Genomic DNA, 6,693 nt, shown 5'->3' on the forward strand with positions numbered 1-6,693 from the left:
GCAAGAGCATTGAGCTTGTCCAAGTGTATATAGATGATAATCGTGTAGACCTTCTTACAAAGGGTCTTCCAGCAGAGGAATTTGCTCATTGTCAACAGATGATGGGAGTTGGATAGGTATATGTATTTCATCTTTGTACATACCTAGACTTAGCAGATTCTTTTCTCCTCTTAAGACACATTGCCTTTATGTGGGAGGTTGTTGGGAATAAAGTGCCATCGTGCCTTTTATATGTGTACAAGTGTGAACACACCCTTAGCAAATTTGTACATATATATCTATCTAAAACCTAAAGAGGCACACTCGTTATTGTACCGAATATCCATTGTGTCGTGCTCACTCTCCTTTCTACTGCTCTCTACTCTCTGTGTTATCAATCGCATTCACTCTCACCTCCATCAATTAGGCTCCATCACTTCTAACTGTATGACACCCCACGAAGAGTGGTTCGATGAGTTGGTTGTAGGTTCACATGGTTATGTGTGTACTGGGGATAACACCCAACATGATTTTCATCACACATGAGTTGTTCCGTTGATGATGCTTGACAGCAAGAAAAAGAGCCTGCAAGATGTACTACATGTATCGTCAATCACAAAGAATGTTTTGTTTGTTGGATAGATAGTAGAACAAAACTTGCAAGTGAGGTTTAACAAAGATGGATGCTTACTGAAGAATACGGTAATGACTGCAAATTAATTGCTAGAGGCAGATGGGATGGTAGGATGTTTACCTTGGACGCATCCGTTCCAGAACTTAAGACAGCCATGTTTGCACATGATGAGGGTGTTGTACAGGATGTTGAGATTTGGCATAAGAGGATTGGCCATGTTAATGTTCAAAAGCTGAAATCTATGCAGCAGAAGGAAGTGGTACTTGGATTGCCCAAATTCAAGTATAATGACTTTGGCCATGTATGTCTTACATGTCAATTTGAAAAGCAGGCAAGGTTTCCCTTTATGAAGCATGTCAAGAATAGTTCAAGACCTTTGCAGTTAGTTCACTCTGATGTTTGGGGTCACATAATGCTTCGTTTGGTGGTGCTCGTTACTATGTATCTTTCATTGATGATTTTAGCATCTACACTTGGCTATACATATTGAAACATAAAGATGAAGTGTTTAATGCATTCAGAGATTTCAAAAAGCATGCAGAAAATAAGTTGGGCTGCTATATTTCTTATCTTAGGTCAGATGGAGGTGGAGAATATGTCTCATGGGAGTTCGACAGATATCTTGCAAAGTATGGGATCAGAAGACAGCTTACTTGTAGCTATACACCATAGAAAAATGGTGTAGCAGAGAGGAAAAAGAGGGTACTGATGGAGTCAACTAGAGCTATGCTGAATGAAAAATGTTTGCTTAATGCTTACTGGGTTGAAGTAGTGGTGATTGTTGTATATGTGCTGAATAGAACCCCTACAATAAGAATTCATTTTGTAACAACTTATGAGAAGTTGTATGGTCATAAGCTTGACATGGAGTTAAAGATATTTGGCTGCATTGAATACATGTATATTTCTGATGAAAAGAGAAAAAAATTGGATCCCAAAGCTGTCTAGAGCATGTTTTTGGGTTATGCACAAGAGAGGAAAGCTTAGAAATGCTATGTGTCGTCTACTCATGAAATGTTAATAAGCAGAGATGTTGTTTTTAATGAGCTAGCTTCATGGTATGGGAATCCTATTACAGTGGCTACAGATGGATCAACCATCACTAGTAATGCTAAAAATATCCATGCAGTTAGTACATCTATGAGTGGTCCACCGACAAGTGATGTGTCATCTACAGTAAGCCCTTGGTCAGGACGATTGCGGAATCACACTTCTACATCCACTGACACGAACATGTCAGTGAGGGCAAGATTAGATAAGGGAAAAGAAAATATGTTTGAGGATGTAACAAGTCCACTTACTGCAGGTTATGAGTTGTCTAGCAGTGTTAGTTTTGACAGTGAGTTGGGGATTCCTTCTATTAGGACACCTGGTGCAAGGTAGAATCGATATGTATCACCTCATGAGAGGCAAGCTCAGAGTGAGCCACAGTTGAGGAGATCTGAGAGGGTCAGAAGATCAATTGATAGGTACACATACACTGGATATTCAACCCGTCATTATGCCTATATGATTAAGGTGACAGGTTTCAAAAAACCCACTAAATTTGATGAGGCAGTTGCAGATGAGAACTAGTGTGCTACTATGGACGAAGAGTATTCAGCTTTGGCTGAAAATGGAACATGGAAAATAGTTCAGTTGCCTGAAGGCAAAGCCCCCATTAGCTGCAAATGGATGTGCAAGGTTAAATGCAAGTCAAATGGGCCATTGGAGTGCTACAAGGCTAGAGGCTGGTTGCAAAGGGATATACACAGCAGTACGGCCTTGACTATGAGGAGACTTTCAACCTTGTGGCTAAAATGAAAACTGTTAGAACAATCATTGCATTGGCAGTGTCTAAAGGCTGGAAGTTATGGCAAATGGATGTGAAAAATGCATTTCTGAATGGTGATTTGCAGGAAGAAGTTTACATGGAGCAGCCTAAAGGCTATGTGCATCTGAACTATCTTACACATATATGCAAATTGAAAAATGCATTACATGGGTTGAAACATGCACCTAGAGCATGGGATGCTCAAATTAGCAGCTATTTACAACAACATGGATTTAAGTTAGGTGATGCAGATCACAGTTTATTTGTGAAGAAGATAGATCATGGCTATGTGTTTCTGGTTGTTTATGTAGATGATTTAATCATCATTGGAGATGATAAGAATGGGATTTTTGAAATTAAATCATTGTTGTAAGCTGAATTCAAAGTCAAAGATCTGGTGAGTTGAAATATTTTCTGGGAATTGAAGTAGTGTCTACGCCTCAAGGCATATGGTTGTTACAGAAGCAGTATGCTTATGAAATGTTACAGAAGTATGGTATGGTTGAATGTAAGGCTATGGATACACCCCTAGACCAAAATGTCAAGTTGCAAATTAATGTTGGGATAGAAATTGAGAATGTAACCATATATAGACAGATGGTGGACAGCTTGATCTACTTGACTATTACTCAACCCGACTTGAGTTATCGACTTGAGTTATGCTGTGGGACTGATCAGTCAATTCATGTAGAATCCTCGCAAGCCACATTTGGACGGAGTCAGGAGGATCATGAGATATGTAAAGGGTGCTACAGATTATGGATTGTTTTATGCATATGAAAAACCCCTTGACTTGACAAGGTATACCGACGTTGATCGGGTTGGTTGTGCCTATGATAGGAGGTCAACCAATGGCTATACATTTGGATTGGGCAACAGCATGATCAGCTGGCAAAGTAAATAACAGCCTACAATTGTATTGTGAAGTTGTTTGATTGCTGAAGTTATTGAATGACTTGGAGATACACTTGGACAGCAAAGTTGTTTAGTTGTTGAAGTTATTGAATGACTTGGAGATACACTTGGATAGTAAAGTGAAGCTGCATTGTGATAATCTTAGCAGTGTGCAATCTTGTCTACCATGCAAGATCTAAACACATTGAAGTTCATTACCATTTCATCAGAGAAATGGTACTAGTAGAGCAGATTGGCTTGATGCATGTGAAAATTGAAGACCATGTAGCGGATATCTTTACCAAATCACTTGGTAAAGAAAAGTTCATCTATTTTAGGCAGCTACTTGGAGTATTGCGAATGGTTTGAGCTTGAGGGGGAGTGTTGGAAATCAAGCTCCACCCCGTCTCTCTTTATGTCTGTGTGATTTACCGACATTAGCTGGATACAGCTGTACATGTGTGTGTCATTGAATAAGTCAATAGACTTGACCTAACCACAGTTAGATGATGGTTAGTCAAACCTAGTGTAACTCTCTCTTTTAGTGTGTGACTAAGTGGATAAATAATGAGAAGATAATGAAGATGAGCTAAAGGCTCATGGTTCTACTCCACTCTCTATCTCTCGCTCTCTTACAATACTAGTGCATTCAACATAGCTAAGGGTCCCAACTGATCAGGATTCATATGATTCCACAAATCTAGTGCATTCAACATAGCTAAGAGTCCATCCCAAGTATACCTTTCCATCACAAGCATGTGGGATGACAAGAGGTATTCTCCAAGGGCAACATTGCACAAGTATATATCGTACATTAGTTCATTATGCAATCAAGGATAATCTTGTAGTGCAGCCCACATGTAACCTTGTTCCCTAGAGACTTGCAAGATGCTTATTGTCGTAAATTGAAAAATTTGTGTCACTAGGTGGTGATACTTTTTACAGTTGCTTTTCTTATTTACTTATATAAATATTTTTCTTTTTTTTCTTTTGTTGTTGTTGCTTTTTACCCCCAGAGTTCTCTTGGAATAAGCGGGATCTTTGCATGGCTAGAAGAGGTAGCCATTGGGACAAATTAAACTAATGGTTTGTCTGAGCCTTAGGACCAGTTCCATATTGAATGGGGCACTGAAGAATAGAATGCCAGTGGTTTGGGACTATGTGCTTAGCCACTGGAGATGGTGTAGGACAATGAGCCTGGCCAAGATAGAAGGTGCACATGTGAGAATGCTCACGGAATAAAAGTCACTGTAACTGAGCCACATTACACTTTTGATGTGGTCGCAATGATAAAAGTTGCACAGAACAACTTGAGGAATTCGGGGGTTACCATCCCTAAAATTTAGGGAGCTACTATTTTTGGACCCCAGAATCTGTTCGCGTCATTGTCTTTATTTTTACACGAGGATTAATTCTCTAGTCTGTGTCGAGGTCAAATTTTGCACTGATCATGGAGAATCTTAGACCGGAAGGTTTAAACGGGAAAATTGTTACATGTATGCCATGTGGCACAAATTCCCAAAACAGAGAGAGAGAGAGAGAGAGAGAGCATTAAAAAAAATGTTCTTGCTCCCTATAATCGATCAAGAATGTCATCTATCCTTGGAATCGGAAACCTACTCTTGATCCTGTTCTTATTCAAGGCTTTGTAATCAATACACATTCGCCAAGAGCCATTCTTTTTCTGAACTAGCAACATAGGTGAACAAAACAGAGAACTATTGGGCTGAGTTAGTCCTTTCTCTAAAAGCTCATTAACATATGTCATAATCTCTTTCTGCTGCGCTGCATTGACCCTATACGATGGCCTATTGGGCGGACTAGTCCCTGGAATAAGATCTATGGTATGATCTTCAGGCCTCTTAGGAGGTAACTCTCCTGGTAACGAATCTGAGTAACAATCACTGAATTTGTCCAAGAAAGCCCTTCTACTTTCATCTAGTACTACAGACACATTACTATCAACTTCATTAACTTGCTTTGCAAAAACCAAGTACGTAGAAATATGATTTTTCATTACAGAAGTAATTGCAGAAGCAGAAACAACTGGGATAGACTCTCCTTTAAGCTTCACATCTAACACATGAGTCTTGCTCCTATGTACAAGAGTAATCGTTCTATTGTAAGTATCCAAGATAGCATGCTTCCTATGGCACCATGGGATACCCAACAGAACATCACAACCCTCTAGAGGCATAATATGGAACTCCTCTGTGTCCACATAGCTTTGAATATGCATATGAAGTTTGCTAAGAATGGGGGTGACAGGTTCAGTATGTCCTGGGCATGCCAAATCAGCTTGTCCAACTGGTCCCATTTCCTCGGGACGTATACCCAATTTAGCTGCCAATACTAGTGAGATAAAGTTTGCACGAGCTCCAGGATCAAAGAAAATAAGCACTGTGGAATCTCTGATCTTTATCCAAGCTCAGTACAATTTTGTAGCATCATCAACTGATTGATCTCCCACCATATCAGGCACTAAGCCAATGCTGGGCTTCTTTTTACTTGGCGCATTTATATCCTCCTCATCTTTAGAAAATTGATGTGGGCACTTAGAAGCAATATGGCCTTTCTGTTCACAAATAAAGCATTTTCTAGCCATCATTAAAGCCTTTTTTTCTTCAAATGTTTTGCCAAAAAGTGGCCTCTTTTGTCCTTTACCCTGTTTAAAAGAAGTCTGAGGTTGCTGCTGAAATCTTTTCTTCCAAAAAGACTTCTTTGTAAAACTGCTCCTTTCTGGAAATTGCTTCTTCTTCTTGGCAAGATGTTGCTTAAATTGTGAATCCTTCTTTTCAGTGCCTTTAAAGCTGTCAGCTTTTCCTTTCAACAATGCATTTGCCACACCAGCATTTTCAATTAACTGTACCATATTTGTAATCCTAGTCTTAGTACAATAATCCCTGATGGCTTTGGGGGGCAAACCGTAATAGTACTTTTCAATTTGTTCTAACAGGGGCACTGTCCTGTAAGAACTCATGGGCAAAAGTGCTTTCCAAAATTTCTTATTGTACTTTTCTAAATCCGTACAATTTGCCGCGTCCAATTTATGCCATGCAGTCATGACATCTACGTCAAACGTGTTAGTTAACCATGAGGCTGCAAACAACTGTTTGAAATGAACCCAAGTGGCAGGTGCATATCCTTGCATCAACAATACATTCCACCATTGCAAAGCATTACCTTTCAAAAAAGTTGCAGCTTTCCGCACCTCAAAAGTCTCAGTAAAATTCCCTCCTGTATAAGATGCATCAAACTGCTGTATAAATGTCAAAGCTTTCAACTTATCTTGCATACCACTGAAGGTTTCAAACTTTATTGCCTAAATACCCTCTTTATAGTCTTTAGGCTTTGCACTTTTTGGTGTCAAGTG

This window comes from Lygodium microphyllum, chromosome 2 (assembly GCF_053477565.2).
Source record: "Lygodium microphyllum isolate KBCC chromosome 2, Lygodium_microphyllum_v1.1.10, whole genome shotgun sequence".
In the NCBI taxonomy this organism is placed as follows: domain Eukaryota; kingdom Viridiplantae; phylum Streptophyta; class Polypodiopsida; order Schizaeales; family Lygodiaceae; genus Lygodium; species Lygodium microphyllum.